Consider the following 19,579-nt stretch of genomic DNA (forward strand, 5'->3'; position numbering starts at 1 on the left):
AATGTGTTATCAACATATGAAAGACTCAAAAATGTACAATGCATCTACAAACTGAAAAACTATTTTTAACCACCTCCACTGAACTTTCTCATAATCTTTTCCAACGTTTGATTTACTTGCTTACAGTTTCTCTCAGATAAAGCTTAAAATAGCTCGAAACAAACACGTAGTGTTTTCAAAAAATTTTGTTCTCAAAATTCCGAATGAAATAGAATTACATATCAAGATCTTTCAGGAATTTCACTGTCATCATTATGTAACTTACCTTAAAATGCATTTCGACTCGTTATTAAAATTGTTTTTTAGACACTTTGTTGCTAACAATACAGACTCAACTTCTAAATGCGAATTCCTTTTTTTCTTGAATCCATTAGTGTCAAAAAGTTATTTAGATATAAAAGTTCAGAGCAAGATTAACAAAAATTGAATAAGATTTGAAACTTGTTTAGACGTGATAGAACTATATAAGGGCTGATTAATAACCATGGCGCATACATTATTTTTACTTCATTTTTTAGTACTAAAAAGCTTGTGTTTTTCGATAAGTATTATGAATAAAGCAAGCGTAAAGGCTAAGAAAAGTTACTTTTGCAATTTAATGAATGCTTTTGGAAACATTTAAAAAACTCTCCGGAGAAAAAGAATCTAATTCGATTTCTTAATTATATTCTGCAATTCAGTGCTATTCAAAAATATGTAGCATGAGGAATTCATACGTTATCTTACGTGTTTAATTTAATTTTTATTTATTTATTTTATTTGATCAATAAATATTTTCTTAATATACAGTTTTAATGTACCAAAGTGGGGCCGAAATATGTCAGCTGTGACCGAACTAATATTGCATATTCCCCTAACTAGAAAAAAAAAGTTGCTTTGCAAAAAAACGAAGTAAAGCATGCGAAATGCTTACTCGCACAAAATTATATCTACATAAAGAATACCCTTTACATAAGACAAATTTTTTAAAGAATTATCTATGTTTGAAGAAAGTATGCAAACATTGTAATAGGGAGTTTTTGATTTACGTATTTTTGCTAATAATGTGAGAAAGGGGTCCAAAATTACCAAACATGCCTGAAACCACCCCTTTCAATACAAGATATACAGACTGGGATAGCCATGGAATAACCAGATTGGGATAACCATGGAATAACCAGATTGGGATAACCATGGAATAACCAGATTGGGATAACCATGGAATAACCAGATTGGGATAACCATGGAATAACCAGATTGGGATAACCATGGAATAACCAGATTGGGATAACCATGGAATAACCAGATTGGGATAACCATGGAATAACCAGATTGGGATAGCCATGGAATAACCAGATTGGGATAACCATGGAATAACCAGATTGGGATAACCATGGAATAACCAGATTGGGATAACCATGGAATAACCAGATTGGGATAACCATGGAATAACCAGATTGGGATAACCATGGAATAACCAGATTGGGATAACCATGGAATAACCAGATTGGGATAACCATGGAATAACCAGATTGGGATAACCATGGAATAACCAGATTGGGATAACCATGGAATAACCAGATTGGGATAACCACAGAGATGCCAACTTGCTCCGGACAGCAAATATATATTTTAAAGTGGTAGTTTATCAATTGTGATTCTTGTTTTAATAAATTCAATTCAGTAGATTTTTATCCACCACAATTTCTAAATAATTTGTAGGCTTATATAATTCACCACTATATAGTGCTTATGTCATGCTATGCCTATTAAAAAGCAAGCAAAAATAGTCAAATATTTGCAAAATTTACTTCGTAGTTATTTACCGTTTTTTTTTAATTATTTTGACGTGTCCGGAGCAGTTGGCATCTCTGTAACCATAGAGAATAGCCAACTATGTGTTTTAAACTACCCTTACTCATTCCGACTACTTAGCTGCCACTCAATATTCAGAAATGATGGCCAAATTATATATGAACCCATCGTCTTGTTAACAGTGGAAGGGTTTTGTCTTGCTCTTATCCAGTATTTGTAATGATGCTGATGATATAAAATATTATATATGAAATATTTAACGTAATTATAATCTACTTTTGAAAGACCATTTTTTTTTTAAATTTCAATTCATATGTTACGCAAGCATATTTTTGCTGATTTTTGTACCTTCCGTCCTTTGTTAAGAAATTAAAGCTAAATCTTGATATTTGCTTATTAATACTTTTGTTAAACTTAATTAAATATTTTTTCAAGTGAAATTTTAAAATTCATAGTGAATTGTTTTTCTAACAAAGGAAGTCTACTTTATTACGTTCGTATTACCTTTCTCATCAAAAGCAATATCCTCCTAATTTACAAGCATCCACAATGCAAAAATAATCTCAATATTTTTTTTTAAATATCGTTTTTTTTTCTTGTCTTTTTTTTTTTAAATTGATTTTATAATAATAATTGATTTTTATAGTAATAAAATTCCTTTACGAATTCTTTTTTGAGAAATAATTATTTTAAATAACTTATATAGTAATAATTTATAATTTTTGTTTTATTTCCAAAGCCCACCACGTTTAGCAGCAGCATACGTCATTATGATACTTAATAGAGGCGTTACAGTTGATCTCTTTTTCGTCGGCACAATATAGGCGGATCAACGTCACCTCTAGGACTGGGCTATAAATCGATATATCGCGACATATCGATTTAATGCCTGTATCGTCAGGCCGATACAGCTACTTTCGTTCCAGGCGATGCATCAAAAATCTGATTTAAGCCTTCGAGTAAAGAAGACGAACGATATAGCGATATACGATATAGCGATACAAGACACGCAAGGATCTCTTACGTTCCGATGCCAACTCGCCCTGGGGAAGACGATGTACGTATCGTTATATTGAAACGGCCTTGATTGATGAGCGGTAGAATCAGAATCAGTTTTGAGAACATATATCGTGATCTCGCATGTTCGTTTCCGCACCTCTTTTTTTTTTTTTTTTCTACTTCGTCGCGACTTGATATCGTTTCTTGTAGATTATTTTCAGTGGGACTGACTTTGTGATCGCCGTCGTTACCTTGTTCTGAATGTAATCTATTATTGAAAAGAATATAGAAAGAAGTGTTTCTTAATTAATTAGGTACATTTTTCTTTGAAACAAAACTTTCTTTTTTATTTTTAAATGTGAAAATTAATTTTGATATTATATGTTTAAGTATTATTTTACATTATTGAATTTATTACAAACGGAAATCTAATTTAAGGTGCCCATAAAGAATTAAATTAAAATGTAATTAAATTTGTTCCACCACGTTTGTTAAATTTGTTGAAACAAATTTATAAATCTTTAGTTGTTTTCATTTTTATAAATAAAATAATAACAAAACTTATTTTTCCTCTTTTGGATTTGGACATAAGTCAATCAACTTTGTTTATTCAAGAAAATTAGTAATATTTGCGAATGCGACTTCTTTTTTTAAAATCATTTAGCTTTTCGTTTTATTAAAGAGTATAATCGTGTTTTTTAATTTTCTTTCAATATTGTCAGTTGAATATATTATCGAATATCATAATTCTTTTGTTTTTATTTTTAAGAAATTAAACCTTACTTTGTTTTTTCGTTCAGAATTTGGTAATTATTCAATTTAACTTTATTATTTATGTGAAATAATAATGATAAAAAATAGTGTTTTAAAAGTGTTTTTTTTTTTTTTTTGTTTAATTTATTTAGCACTTCGTTAAAAATTATTTGTATGCTTAAAACAAACTTATTTTTTAAATTTTCTTTCTATATTGTTAGGTAAATATATTGATAAATTTCAATTTTATTTATTTTTTTATTATTTATCTTTAAACTAAGAAATCTTTCATTATTTGCGCGATCATTTTTAAAAAATATAACATTAATATCTTTCTTAAGCAAAACATATACATCAAATTCATAAATTGATTTAAATCAATCTGAGTATGAAGTTTTGATAGAAATCCGACTTTCTGCGCCTTACTAGTAAATGAATTTCAAAAATACTATATCGCGATACATCGCTATATCGCGATGCCAAACTGACGATGCATCACGATATGAAATTTCTTATATCGCCCAGTCCTAGTCACCTCATCAACATAAAGTCTAATAAAAAAGTGAGGAAAGGAGAAATTACATCCATGCCCAAAGCGGGATTCGAATCCGGTATCTTTCTGACATGAGGTCGGAGGCCATCAATATCATTATACAATTACTTTATACAAGTCGTAATAATTATTGTAAGAAATTTTTTGAGAGAAATAATTATTTTAAGCAAACGCAAATGTGAACGCATTGTTAAAACACCGACTCGAGATATTTATAAATTTTCCTTAATTAATTTTTAGTACTTCTTATGAATTTGGCAACAAATTTGAATATAAGAGAACTTAAATTAGTTTCACTATGGAGATTTGTGTAGAAGAACTCAAACCATTAAACATCAAAGGTAACATCTCTTAAACATATAAAAAAAAGGAAAAAAATTGTTTGGGTATCTTAAAAGAGAATACACATAAGAAGAAAAAAAATCAATTCAATGCTTCGCTAAACTCGTTTTATTGTAACCGTAACCGAAATAGAAGTGTTCGATTGTCTCGTTAATTCTTGACCTCTTTCTTCTGTTTTAATTTTGGAAAGAATAATTAGTCGTTTATCAGTTTGTCCTTTCTCACTCCAACCTTTCTTTCTCCTTTTTTATAAGTGTTAAAAAATATGTTCGGAAAAACTATGAATTGTTAACCTAAATTCTTATCTATTTTTTCTGTGATTTATGTCGCCAAGTCAAAAGTTTCTTCAATTATCTTCACAAAAAGATCTTTACCTATATTGGCAGTTTAGAAAGTATATAAAATTATATTTAGAAAGCTTAACGCCAAACATCAATTTAATCCCTTTTATGTATGTTCTTTGAATACATTTCGACTTTTTTTTATCAGTTCTTGTTTCGAAATAGAAAAAAAAATGTATAAAGAACTTTTTGTTATTGAAATTCTCTTCCTAATTTCAGTTTTTACGAAATTATGAATTCATTTTTCATTGATCGAAACCGGTGTACAGGGAGTAATTATCACCTAGGCTAAAGATTCAAAAACTTTTAAAGGACTCAAAAATTGCTAAAAACTCAGCAAAGTTATAATTATTACTTTAATCTTATCTCTTTAAAGCCGTAAAATCATTTCCAAAAAAATTTAAAATTTTTTTCTAATTTTCTTTACATACGACCACATTGCATCAGATTTGAAAATACAGCTATACTTATGACTGATGCAATAATAATAGCATTGTATACGCTAATGGATAATTAACACTAGTTTATAGTCATGAAATGGCTTTAAAACTATTTTTATTGACTCATAAAATTATTTCTTAGCTTTGTATTTAGCTTTTAATACTGATATGTAAACTTTAGTTGAGAAAAATAACCTTCAACTTACGAATTTTTAAGGATGTTTCGCCGAAATAATTTTTTTTTCCTTAAAATCAATAAACAGGAAAAACGCTAAAGAAAATCTTGTAGAAAAATTGACTTTTTTTATTTCAAAACTGCACTTACTAAATATTGTGATATTATCCTATTAATGCGGGCCAATATTTACCTTTATCGCTTCCTGAGTATATGGTAAAAAAAACCTATTAAAATTTTGTTCATTTGAATAGCAAAAAATAATTTTCTCTATCACGCGTAATGGGTCTAAGACCCAACTTCTCATTATGATTCGAAATCAATTTTAGAAAGCCAGAATTACGTAATGAAGATTTACTCCAGAGGTGCGTAATGTGTCCGTGAAAAACTTTACTGGTAAACTTAATCTGTATTTTTTAATGAGGAAAACCACAACGTCGATTATTCAGACGACTGACTATACAATTCTTGTTCTACCTACCTCTGAAAATATTCTGCCTTCATTGTAGGCAGTGCGCATAGGGCGCACGAACCAGTTATATTATGTCAAATAATCTCTGCAAAGAAATCTCGCGGTAGGATTCAAGATAATAGTAAATCAGAAATCAATTAAAAGTTTGTTCATTTGAAAAGTAAAAAATAATTTTCTCTATTCACGTAATTGATCTAAGACCCAACTTCTTCTCGTTATTATTTCGAATTCAAATTTAGAAAGCAAGAAAACTCCAGAGTTATGTATAGTGTTCGTGAAAAAATTTACCGGTAAAACTAATCTGTATTTCCGACGCAGAAAAAGCATTTTTTTATTGCCGAAAATCAATATATTTTCCGTCCTAAATTCTAAGTAGTGAATTATTGTTGTCAGCCAGTAGTTTTTTACTAGACCTGTAAACAACAACAACATGGTGGTGAAACATGTGTTGTCCCGTCCACTAATCTCCAATTTTCCCTGCAATGCACCCAAGTTTTATCTTTAAAAAAAGTACACTGTGATAATATATTTATAAGCTCTATTGCTTTAAGGTGTTTAAGATGCAAAAAATAATTATTAAAATTAGGTAAAAACTCATTTGGAGAAATAATTTTTATACTAATGAAATAATTGATAATTAATATTAATAATTATTTGATAATAATCAAATATAATACTAATGCGATGAAATAATTTTAATACTAATGAATAATTTCAACACGATGAAAGCGAAATTACAGAAGATACGAAATGATTTTGGTTTCAATTCAAGGCGGGAAATATCGCTGCAAAAATTGTGAAGAAAGTGAGACTAGTTAAGTCATCTCATAGCAATGTTCAGAAACACGAAAAAAAAAATAATATCGAAATGAAAATCGAAAAAAATCGAATGTTTATCGAAAACTCAAATTACATTTTACATTAAGAGTTTCAAAGATTGCGCAATAATTTAATGGTATTTCTTCAGTACGAGAAAAGATTCCGTGAGAAATTATGGAAAATATTTGTAATCATTTTTATTAAATTTCTTGTTTTAAACTAGTTTTTCATGCTGGCAATATCAAACTAAATATTTTTGCTTGAATATATAACGTATCAAACTAATTAAAATTCTTTTTCTTATTCGTGGATTGACCCATTAGTGATAGCTGAAACAAACTTTTATTAGACTCAATCATAAATTTCGAATCTTTTTATTATTTTTTTATAGATCCTTTAAAGTTTTTCTTAAAACATTCAATTTATTTTGTTACTTCATGCCTCCTAACCGAAATCTTCGAAACTATCACCTAAATTTTAGACTGATACTGACTGGTAAAAACTTATTATATTGTGGTATAAATTAAATATAATTTCGTCTTGCAAAATCCTCAAACCGTAACCTAACATTCTGAACTCATTACTTTTGGTGACGTCATAAGTAATATTATAAAGAATAATACAACATCAACGCACAATTTTAAAACCCTCAAGGAAGACTGTTAGTTTTTAAAAGAATACAACAATGTAATGTAAAAAAAAATGTCGAAAAATCTTGAAATGCAGTAAAATGGTGGATTATACAAAGGTTAGTTCTTTCTATCCTGCTCTCGAATCGAGAAGAAAACAAAAATTTTGGGGTTTAAGGAAAGTTTTATTGTCCTCTAATATCGCACGCCACAACTCTTCGACAACTCTAGAATATTTCCATTGTTTTTCTGGTAGAAAGAAATGAGGAAGTACCATTATTTACGATAAAAACCATAAATAAGTTCAAATTGTGCGTGCAAACATACCTTGTTTAGGGAAATGGCCACTAAAATTTTCTTTTAATTGGATGCAATGGGCAATTTTGGTAAAATGCACTTAACCTTTTGATTACCGAATCCATGAGACGGTAACCAATAGGAAAAAAAATTTATTCATATTTTATACATCTCAATAAGAAAATATATAACCAATACATCTATAGATATAATAAACCGGGGGTTCTTTTTTTTGCTCCTTACACTATTGTATTGGCGATATATTTTGCTTTGACTATATTAATACAATATTAGAAAGTACTATTTTGCGAATATAATCTCGTGAATAGCGAGACAAGATTATATCTTTTCGTTGTTTTTTTTCTGACTTTTTTTATAAATTTTAAATATTATAATTTTTTTATGGTTTTCTTTTTCTTTTAATTTTTTCTTTTCTTTTTTTTTCAATTTTTTCCTTGTTTTCTTTATAATTTTCTTACAATATGGGTTGTGAATACTAGCAGCTTATGTGCAGTTAATAAAACTTAATAAATCTTAAATTCTTAATTTTTTCATTGTGAAATTCTCCTTTCTTTTATTCTTCACTTCATTGCGTTTTTGTATCTATGTTATATCCGAATAAAAATTTTGAAATAGAAATTTTATGTATTTTTAGCTCTTTACAAATGGTATATTTAATGTTTTATCGAATTTCTATATATTTATTAATATGAGAATTTCAACACCAAAATACGTTATAAAAATTGAAAATAAATGATAGTAACAACTGTTTAACTCATTAATTTTTTTCTCTTTAAAATTATATTTTTTTGTAAAGCATAGTATTCATTTATAAAAAACATTTTTAATTGAAAAAAATTAAATTTTTCATTGATAATTAAAATAAATTAAAAGAAAGGAATTAAAAAATTTATTAATTTTTTTTTATTAATTTGCGTTTAAAAAGTGGCGCGTTGAACTGCTTTACTAAATAATAAAATAAGTTTGAATGTGAATCGTTTTGTTTTTGACAACGTTATATTTATTTTATATCTTTTTTTTATTTTGTATAAATACGTTTTTGCATGCAGCAGCCTTTTTTGGTTCAAATGACCCCTCAAGATGTTTATTTTCTTCACGACTCCGTTAAATATGTATTTCACGACTATTAAGCAACCTACTAATCATCCCTTTCTTTTTTCCTTGATCATTCTTAGCTCATACCATCTTATAATTCCGCTGCATTGATTAGTTAAAAACATTAGGTTGAGTGCTCTTGTACTATTAACCCTACATAACTGAACTTAATTGTCAAATTAAAAACGTTATTTTTATATTTTCTTACTTGGTCGCAAATGAACTAGTTAGAAATACTCATGGCATTTTTACTAAAATATGTGTTGTTTACTATCTTTGAACATGTTTAATTTTTACTTTAACATACACATTTTCCAAAATTGAAAAAAGTCAGTCTGCTTTCAGACTAATGTTTATATAGCTTTGAAACCCTACTTTATTTAATAGTTTTGGCTCAAATAAAATATTTTTAATTTATTTTGTATTTTATTTTCATACCTTTTTAAATTTATATATTTGAGAGTCTACGAAATTTCGTAAAAAGTGTAGCCAACTATTTCAACTTCTCTCTGAACTTGAAAGAAAACTTATGAGTTAGACATCCTATTATTAATATCATTATTCTTATCATTACACACCTGCCAAAGTTTGCTGCAAAGAAACTTTTACCTAGTGGTAGTAAAAAGAAATTTAAATTCACTCTGTAAACATTCATTCAAATTTATATTTAGTCCACTCTAAGAAACACCTGACAGTGTGTAGTAAATCTACAATGTGTATGTTTAAATCATTTAAATGTAACTGTAGTCGCAATCATTTTAAATCAAATTTATTAAAATAAAAATTAAGTGACAGATTAATAGTAAAAATAAAATATTCCGCAAAATCCGGAAAAGTTGGCAAGTATGTTATTATGATTATTTTAGTAAAATATAGTATGCAAAGTTCTTATTTCTAGAATCAATTTTACGCCGAAAAAAGTTATTATTCTAGTTGGTTCTTATTCAAAGTTCTTCAAAGTATTATTTAAAGTTATGCCAAGTTCTTATAGCTAGAATCAATTTTACACGAAACCTAATAAATTAATATCCCATTAAAACTTGTAAATTTCTATCATTAACGTGATTTTTTTGTACAACTTTGCACAAACAAAATAAGTTTTATCATTCCTTAAAAAGTAAAAGTATATTACTTTTCCTTATTATCCCATCACTTAAGCGTGATCATAAGTGAACATAAACAAGTGCTTAAAACTTGAGAGATGTTTATAACTTGCTGTTTCTCTTGAATCAGTTCCTTTCAGCAACTCACTGTTATTACTCTCAATGAATTACTGTACACCTTTCAAGACATTACGTAACTCTTACTGTAAACCTCTTTGCAAACACAGAGGCCTCCCGCTGCAGTTAGATCATTAAATCCCCTTTTTGGCAAATATATTCAATGAGGGAGCTTTAATCAACTTAGTGGAATGCCGTTCTGTTTCTTGAGTTATTCCACAGCGGTAGGATATAAACCATCTTAGACCCTAAATCCTTATCATTTTTGGCGATATGGCAGTGGTAATGACCTTTTACAGTTAGAAATCTCCATCTGACCTTGGTTTATGGAATCTTTTGACAAGAGGTCAAATAATCCAGCTTTCAAGAAATCTTGCCTAGAAGGGTTGTCAGGGTTTCCTTCTCTTCCCAGGTCATTGAAAGTCGGGGTTAAAAATCTATAAAATTCAACAAAACAAAAAAATTGTATTTACCCCGTGGTGCTTGTTGACTGCTTTCTTTCAGACTTATGGTAAAAGATGACAGCGTTTAATTGCTTCTGTTTTGTTGCCGTTTATCTTCCATTATACTGGAATACAGTTTGCAGGTAATCTTCGGTTGAATAAAAGGTGCACATCTTAGTCCAGTCTGTTTCAATGAAATCTAATTATACAACTAAAATTCATTTCGGCTCATTAAAATTTTTTTTTTTTTTGTAATAAAGCTTGAAAAATTTAAATTACAGACTTGTTAGAATGAATTTTTTGCTAGAATGAGCTACATTATTTAATATTGTTTGATTCCGTGATTATCATAAAATGTCGGTCATTATAATATTTCTTATATATTTCATACATATGATACATAAGCTTAAACTAAACAATCACTGCTGGTTTTTTTTTACTTTATTATTATATATATCTGACAGCCGACCTAATTCTGAGTTTACGACTACCAATGTTCAACTCCATAGTTTTGTAATCTGGAACTTAATCCAGAAGACAAGAGAACTCCTTGATCAAGTATTTAGAAAAATTTACCTACAGGGAGGATTTTTTTGATGGTACTAACTCTCATTTGCGCTAAATGGAATGGAAAACCTCCCACTGTTATCCTGATTGCAAGAGAGCTCTAAATGATCCATCTGCCACTGAGGATATTTTATGTATACTGTAATTGGGTACCATCGCTGAGATTCGAACCTGCTCACTTCATCACGAGACGAAAGCTCCGTTCCGTGAGCCACCACGGCTTAATGGATTTTATTATAGTTTAAATACAAAAATTTTAATATTTTATTGGGCAGTTAGCGAAGCGCAAATTAAAAAAATATATATTCATCTTGAAAAAAATTAGCCTATCTAACTGAGAACTAACAAACTTTATTTCTAATTGACAGCAATTAATTTGTCGTTAGCGTTCGATTTCTTACGTTTTAAAATTTTTGTGTTTTAACTCACTACACATCACAGTCAGTCTGACATACCTAAATCATACTTATTTTTGTTCTAGCCAATAGATTATAAACACAAAAGGTTAAAAAAAATATTAAAATGACCAAATATTTTGCTAGAACCTCAAATTCAATTCATTAGAACTAATTGTCATTTAAGATTAGTTAATTATAAGTCAGTCTATGAATTTTAATTGACGTCAAATTTCTATGCATTTTAATAAACTCTCTACTTAGCCTACACTTGTACTGGCCGCAATTTTATGTTGCTTTTGAGATAATCATACCTATCACGAACTTTTTAGGCACACCTTGTTTTAACCCTTCGAAGCCGGTCCCGCAGTGGACTGATCATACAGACCAGTAGAACACCGAAGTCAAGCATCACTGACTGGGGTCAGTAAGCGGGTGGGTGACCACTTTGATCAGCCTGCTTAGGCACCGAAGGTGCGCGGTATCGGTCCTCGTTAAACTGTTCTACCGTAAAGAGCTAGACTTCGAGCACATGTCGCTTCGCTACTAAAGCAGGAGTGCCATCCCCTCTGCAGAGCATCAAAATTACAATGGCATGTCTTCAGATTATCCTCAGGGATGTTTCCCAGACAGTTGCCAATAGCCCATTGTGCAGCTCTAGGGCGAAGTAAGTAAAGAACCTATCTTCGAGCGCGACTGTTGTTTCATGGTCCACAATATCTTGAAATGAGCCTTTCTGACTCTAGCGGCCTAAGAGCACCCAGTCATGATCTCAACTCCGTACTGTCGTATTAGTATGTTATTTGATACGCATGAACTCGAAATTTGCAAGTCTTGGGAAGCGCTTCTTCTTTTGCCAGTTCTGATCAGATTACTTTTTACCAGTTCTGATGAGATTCAATTTTCATTAGCACTATTTTTAAAACTATAGTAGTTTTATTAGGGTTTTAACTGCTTTGATTAGATATTCTTATCTTAACATTTATTGTTATTAGCTGAATACAGGCTTAATCTTAATTTATCTCCTTTCTATAAGTTCCATATTCCTTTTTATAAGTCTCACACTAGAAAAATTCGTTCCAAGTAAGAATTCTAGCCAGATTTCAATCTTTTTTACCGCAAAAGTGACATATTTAAACATTTTTTTAAACTTTCTCTTTGAAGAAATCGAAAAATCTCATCACTTTACGAGACTGAAGTACAGAAAATCGGATTATCCCCGTTTCACCTGATTTGTATTTTACGATTTACGATGTTTTCAAAAAAAAGTGAAATGTTTATGTTTTTAATAAGGATTAGGATAAGAATTTATACTGTTATGCATATTTCAGAGATGCACTAAAAATAAGTGAAATTATTAATTCATATTCCCATGAAGATTATTCATGTTAAGTACTTTTACACCATTTAAAACGTGCCTTAAGGCAGAGATTTCGCTTTTCAAATATTTGAATGAGTTGTGATTTCCTTGCAAAATTCTTCAAATTAGTTTTGAGTTTTAGGAATAATAAATAAAATAAAAAAAGATAAGAAGTATTTAAATGATAAGTAGATATGTAGCATTGTTTTCATATTGATATTTTACAAGTTAACTAAATTCCAACTAGATAAAAAAAACACATTAACCACATGGAAAACGTCGTTTTTTCTTTGTTTTTTGTTGAAATGTTATTGAAAAACGCTTCTTGGAGAAATGTAAACAATCTTGAACAAATTAAATAAATATTCCCAAGAAAGTGAAGAACTAAGATATAAACTAAAGGAAAATAGAAAATCTCTAAGAATTAAACACAAATTTGTGAGTCATAAGTCTGATTTCATCTACAACGAAAACAAATATCAGTCACCGATTTAGATTAAGCTAAAAACCTTCAAAACCATTCAGAAAATATAAACATATTTCTACAAAAACAACACAAACAATTATATGGCTTCTCAATTTCTAAAATTGCTTTCCCATAAAAACAGGTAATGAACTTGATTGCTGGAATTTATTTTTATCATCTGAAAATCCGCTTTTTTTCCTCTCGAAATATCATTTATTTTATAAAAATATAATATTCAATTAAATTACTATCACTCTTGATCGCATTAGCCATCATAACACAACTAGACTATATAAAACGCTATGATGAACATTTCTTTGTTTACATTTACACCTGTCTTTTTTTTTCTTCTTTTTTTTAATGACATCGGCTACAACATCCGTGATATTCTAAAACATCAACATTTCGTGACTTATAAATAAATACATAAAAAGAATATAATTTCAAACTAAAAATGAATGAAAAAAAAGGGGGATAAGGGACCCAAACATTCGTCATATAGGTTTCGCTCCAGTTGACATGGAATTAAAAACATAAAGAATAAAAAAAAAGTCACTACACCTGCAAATGAAAACAAAACTTTTTACCCGGCGTTTCCATGGTTACTAACGTCCATCCATCCCCCTCTTTCTTTGGTCGCAACACCGATGTGCTGTCAGGTGTAAAAACACTGTAATGCGCATTTTTTTCTATCGAACTTCATCTCGATTTCAGACTGCTTGTGGTGAAGGTGAATTTTTTTGTGCTCTTTTTTGTGTTTATAATAAGGATATACGTATTGGTGGAAGAATTCGAGGTATGTTTTGTCGCTTATTAAAAAGTCGTTAACATTGTACACTTTTAATTCAATGATCTTGTACAAATGTTAATTTAATATTTTTTGAATGTTTAACAGCCATTTAATATAATTTGTATTTTTGTAAAAAAAAAATTATTTGGGATTTGAGAGTTAGGAAATAAAAACTGATTTTTTTTTTCCTTTTCATTACTTAAAGTTATTATATTGTTTAGAAGAATTTATTTCTTCTGCTTAAAATGTTAGAAAAAATGTTTACAAATATGAGTGGAATGATAAAATATGAGAAAAATTAAAAATATGAGTGAAATAGCTCCATTTTTTTTCATATATAGAGATTAACATTTGAAAGAGTTTAAAAGTATTGGCAAAGTTTAATTAATTTGGGTGACATTTTTAGCACTATTATTAAACTTTAAGGTTAATTAATTTGGGTGATGTTTTAACAATATAATATGATTAAACTTTAAAATGCAATCATGATTATTAAAATCGTAAAAATAAAATAATTTTTGAATTTCAAATGTACTTATTTCACTTTCAATAATATTTTTTGCGAAATAAATGCAAGAGGAAAGTTAAGTGCATATTTTTAGACACACATTAGCTTTACTGAATTGGATACTTTAATGTAAAAAATAATTAAATGCAGACATTTACCGGCACTAATAATTAATTTTATTAACTTAAGTATTTATCGTAAATACTATGTAATTGTAAAATTATATTATGTATTATGTAAATATTAAGTAAAAGTTATTTATTGTAAATATTAATATTTACAATAATATTAATAGCAAATATTATATTATGTAAGGCAATGAACTGTTATTGTTGTACTTCTACTCTTGTGTTATTTGTATTGACGTTTTTAACAGTGGTAACAAAGAAATCTTGCTTCTATTTTTTTTCCTTGTGGAGAATTTTCTATATTTTGAATAATACGCACGCTGCGATTGATTAGTATAATAAAACACAAACCAAACAGAAAGACTCTCGGAAAAATACTAAACAAAATCGGGTAAATGACTTCGAAAAATTGTTTTCGTATTATGCGGGAAAGATGACTAACTCGCCAAGTGCATGTTGCATTGGCGCTTATTCTCAGACAGTTAACGTGCGATTATTTCCAATGCTTGCAGTAATTTTATGAGCAAATTCACTGTTTCAATTTTGATTGTTAGAAATAGACTTATTCCACTTTTTATAATAAAAGTGCTTTCGGTTGTAACAGTTTTAGCTAAAATTATTTTTATTATTTTATTATCTAATCGTGCTCCTTTAAAAAGAAGATATCATACTAAACCTACTATGTCTTTTTTCTTCCAAAAGTGGACTAACTCTACTTTCTAAAAAAACTCTACTTTCTAAAAAAACTCTACTTTCTAAAAAAACTCAACTTTCTAAAAAAACTCAACTTTCTAAAAAAACTCAACTTTCTAAAAAAACTCAACTTTCTAAAAAAACTCTACTTTCTAAAAAAAACTCTACTTTCTAAAGAAACTCTACTTTCTAAAGAAACTCTACTTTCTAAAAAAACTCTACTTTCTAAAAAAACTCTACTTTCTAAAAAAACTCTACTTTCTAAAATAACTCTACTTTCTAAAATAACTCTACTTTCTAAAATAACTCTACTTTCTAAAATAACTCTACTTTCTAAAATAACTCTACTTTCTAAAATAACTTTACTTTCTAAAGTAATAAATTAGGTATATGTATGCTAGAGGGCTCTTTTTCTCTGCTCGCTTCTCTCATCAACTCCACAATTGCTTCGTAATCATTTTTATTGCTTAACGATAAACATATTGTTACATCTAACTTGAAAAAATTCCATTAAAAGATCCTAAAATGTCATTTTAAAAAAGATTTGGTTTCACAGATTTAGTTCCCAAATCTATCAGATCCACGGTACAGGGTGCATTTTTTTCCTTTACCGGGTCCAGGTAATAACCGGGTGAGGAAAAGCTAGCTTGGAGACCAGTACATATCCAGTACAAACCATAAAAAATGTATAATTAGATCTGAAGTTATTCCAAGTTTTTTAACGACTATAAGTCTGAAATGCTTGCCATGTAATTTGTCAATATTAATTAATGATAACTTAGTAATTAATAATTCACTAAAATCAATATTTATGAGTTCTTACTACTTTTGGACTTCAACCTGGGATTGATTTATACCACCTCAGAAGGTTTAAAAAAAGGTTAAGTTTATTTTTAAGCCACATTAGGACTACCAACATTAAAAAATTTTAAATAACTAGTTATCGTTAAGGTTTAAAAATATTCACATTTTTTGTACGTTTTTTGTATTTTTTTTCTCAAGCTACTACTAAATGTATTTCTGCCATTTAAACACTTTAAAGCAAGAAGTTACATTCTGATGATCTAATAAAAGGTAGGTATCCCATCAAAAAACTAGATTGCAAATTGAGAAAGTGTGATAAGTATCGTGTGAAAATAGATTGACGTAACCTTTTAAATAAATGAGGCCAAAGAAGTTTTCTTTTTTTCCCAATTTTCGAAAACTTTCACTAAAATAGTTAAACTGGATTGACAGCTTACGAGCTTCAAATAAGAATTCTCATTATTTTCTTTCAAAACATAAAATTGCCTTTAAAAAAGAATAGAAAAAAAATACCGCTGTTTCAAAACTAATGCATCATTTTGTGACATCACCAACATTGTGATATCGCGATGTTACATAAATGACTGGCAAAGCTGCGTTTTACCTTTTTATTGTTGTGATTCGTTGAATGAAACAGAATATCGATTTGTTTTAATTAAGAGTAGTTGAATATATTGATTATTGTAAATGTTGGGTAAATTTGATTTTATAAGCAGTTTCTTAGATTTTATAAGCAAATGCTTATTTTTATTTTCAAGGAAATAGTTTAATCATTGATAAATCAAAAGCTGATCTGATAGTTTAATCAATTGAAGAATCAAATTTACTTAAATAAATTATTAGAAACCTTTTTACTATGGTTTGCTTGTTGTTACTTCTGTTATATAGTCTTCGCATAAAACCCAAGTAGCAGAAACCCTTCAGCACGGCAGCTGGAACTGCAGAGTATCAAAGTTTCTGCAGATTAATTTTCGCATCATATTGAAAAAAAAAAAAAGACAGAGAAACATTTAGCAGTAAAGACCGAGAAAGTAAAAATTCCATTTTTTGTGAAATATAAAGAATAGTTTACCATTTTTCATATATATAATTTCAAACAGAAAAAAAGACACTGTTTATTTTTCTGACTGTTTTATTTATCTGCTGAGTAAATTCATTACCATACCATGATATGGTAATGAATTTCATTTTCAGGAACTTTTAGTGGGCCCCAATCAGAGTACCATAAATTACAATTCTGTCAATTTCTTTAAAAATAAGATTTCATTTTAATATTATGACATGAAAGTGAAAACTTTGTTATTTCTTGATTGGGTTTAGTCTGTATTTTATCTTTTTTGTCTAAACTTAAATATGATTAGATTAAATTCAAATTAAATGTAAACATAAAGGTTTTACGTGTGAACTACATAATATTGAGTCTTTGAAAATCATGCTGAATATGTGTTAGATTGTGCTTAACTTTTATAATAATAATCTCTGCCTGACTAATAATAATCTCTGCCTGACTAGATTGTGCTGCAGATTCTGCTCTCTTAATTCTGCTACCGATCATAAAATAACGAATGATAAATATTTTTTCAACGGATGAATTTGCTTTTACAACAAAATGGTCTTAATTTCATGAACCAAACCTCAATTGGGTTCTTGCGCTTCAAAAGATCACGGATCCCCCACACACGTGACCTATGACATCAGCGCCAGCTGATCGTTTGTGATCAAAATGGCGTGCTAAAGTCGAACTAAGTTTCTCCAAATGTTAGAATGTTAATTAACGTGAAGTAAATTAAATACAGCGCCATATCCCACATAGAATGTGTTGAAATATTGTTATTTCCCGTCTGTCTTTTACTTAACTATATTTATTAGTTCTTTATTTTATTGTAACCGTGATATATTTTTTGGTGTACCTGGCAACTTCAATGCATAATTAGTTTGTTTTTGTTCTACATGACGTAATGCATGTATGCAACTTGTAGATATTTATTCACCTCAATTTTTCTTCAAGTAACTATGGGTTCTACTACACCGAATTTGATTCTTCCTCCTACTTCTTTTTACCACGTCAGGTGTAGTTTCTAGCCCTGTTTATTTCATAGTTTTTACTTCGTGCGCATAATGCCGAAAGTATTTTTATTTCATATTTGTGCCGTCTTTATCAACTCTTGATCTTATTCCTCCCTGCTTCAATACCACTTTCTATTATACATCCAAACTAATTTTTTATTTTATTATTTTTTTTTACTTCAAATCTTAGATTTTTTTACTTCAAATCTTAGATTTTTTTTTCTCCAATTTTCTTTGCTTTCATCACTTGCATCAAGAACAAAGACTATATTGAAATCTTAGGTACGCTAATGAAATAACATTAAAATTCGCGATTATGAAATCAGCAATAGAGCATTTTTTTTTTAACGAAATATATATCTACAACGGATCATTTAATGTAACCATACTAAAGTATTTTTTAAAAAATAAAGAAAAGGATGTTTTCTTTGAAGTGCTGACTGCTATTTAGGGTAAATAACAAAACAAACAAAAAACACTAAATAATAGGAAAAAATAACTCCATCCATTGAGTGAAAGTCCGCATAAATCTTTACCTGTCGCCGAAATCGGCATCACTCTTAAAGATAGGTATGCGAGACCTTGGCGCGACACGTTCACCGAGAATCAACGCGAAGCATGCCAAAATTGGGACATTTGGAAAAGAATGGATAGGAAATGGTGGGCTTAAACACAACATCGCAAAAATTAATACCGCCGTAGCGTGAAAAAGACAATACCTCTTTTTGATCTCGCCAAGGTCCTTGGTTCGAGTGAGAGTTTTGGCATAAATTAGTTATGGATTCTACGCACCTCGTGGAGCTTTGCACCGCCGCGATGCTATTTCCGTGAGATTGTGTAAGAAAAATCGAAGTGTTCTCTTTGACAATACCTTTCATAACCTAGTCACGTCAGTTTGATTGAAAGTTTTATGACTCTGCCAGCAATTTGTAGATAATTTTCGCGGTTTTTGTAATCAAGGTCTGGATTCGTATTTTTAGGAAGCGGTGTTGATACAAATTATGTGAATTTTATGAAACTTAAGTGTGACTTATCATTTACACGCTTATTTCCCAAGTATTTATTATAAATACAAAGTTCAAATTGCGAAAAGTTATTAAATTTTATTATTCTACGTTTATACGTATATCTGCATAAAAATATAAGATAAGAGGATTGTGGAAGATAATAAAAATGAAGATATTGACTCATTGAAGTTATGAATACAGTTACCAGCGTTTAGGATTTTCAGAAAAAAAAAATTCTTTTTAGAAAGTTTTTCAATATTTCTTAGGTAACTTTACGAAGTTCTTTATAAAGTTTCTTTAGTAACTTTATAATAATTTTCAAAAAAATGAAACTAATTTTCAAATTAATGAAACTATCTCCCCTCGATAAAGAAGTTTCTATCAAACCTTAGTGTGATGAT

The 19,579-nt window shown here is 29.0% G+C and overlaps 1 protein-coding gene across 3 annotated transcripts in view; it reads left to right on the forward strand.

Annotated features, from left to right (window-relative positions):
* The window catches only part of LOC107447458 (uncharacterized), a 99,440-nt gene that overhangs the window by 29,904 nt on the left and 49,957 nt on the right, over positions 1–19,579 (forward strand). The window contains exon 1 of one of the 3 annotated variants that reach the window (XM_087163859.1): positions 13,839–13,977. The exons of the other annotated variants lie outside the window; for them this stretch is intronic. The gene's annotated coding sequence lies outside the window, so the exon portion shown is untranslated. Of the gene's footprint in view, positions 1–13,838; positions 13,978–19,579 lie in introns of those variants that run through there. 3 annotated transcript variants of the gene reach the window in all.

Source organism: Parasteatoda tepidariorum, chromosome 1, assembly GCF_982258835.1.
Source record: "Parasteatoda tepidariorum strain Cologne lab strain chromosome 1, Ptep-v5.0, whole genome shotgun sequence".
NCBI lineage: Eukaryota > Metazoa > Arthropoda > Arachnida > Araneae > Theridiidae > Parasteatoda > Parasteatoda tepidariorum.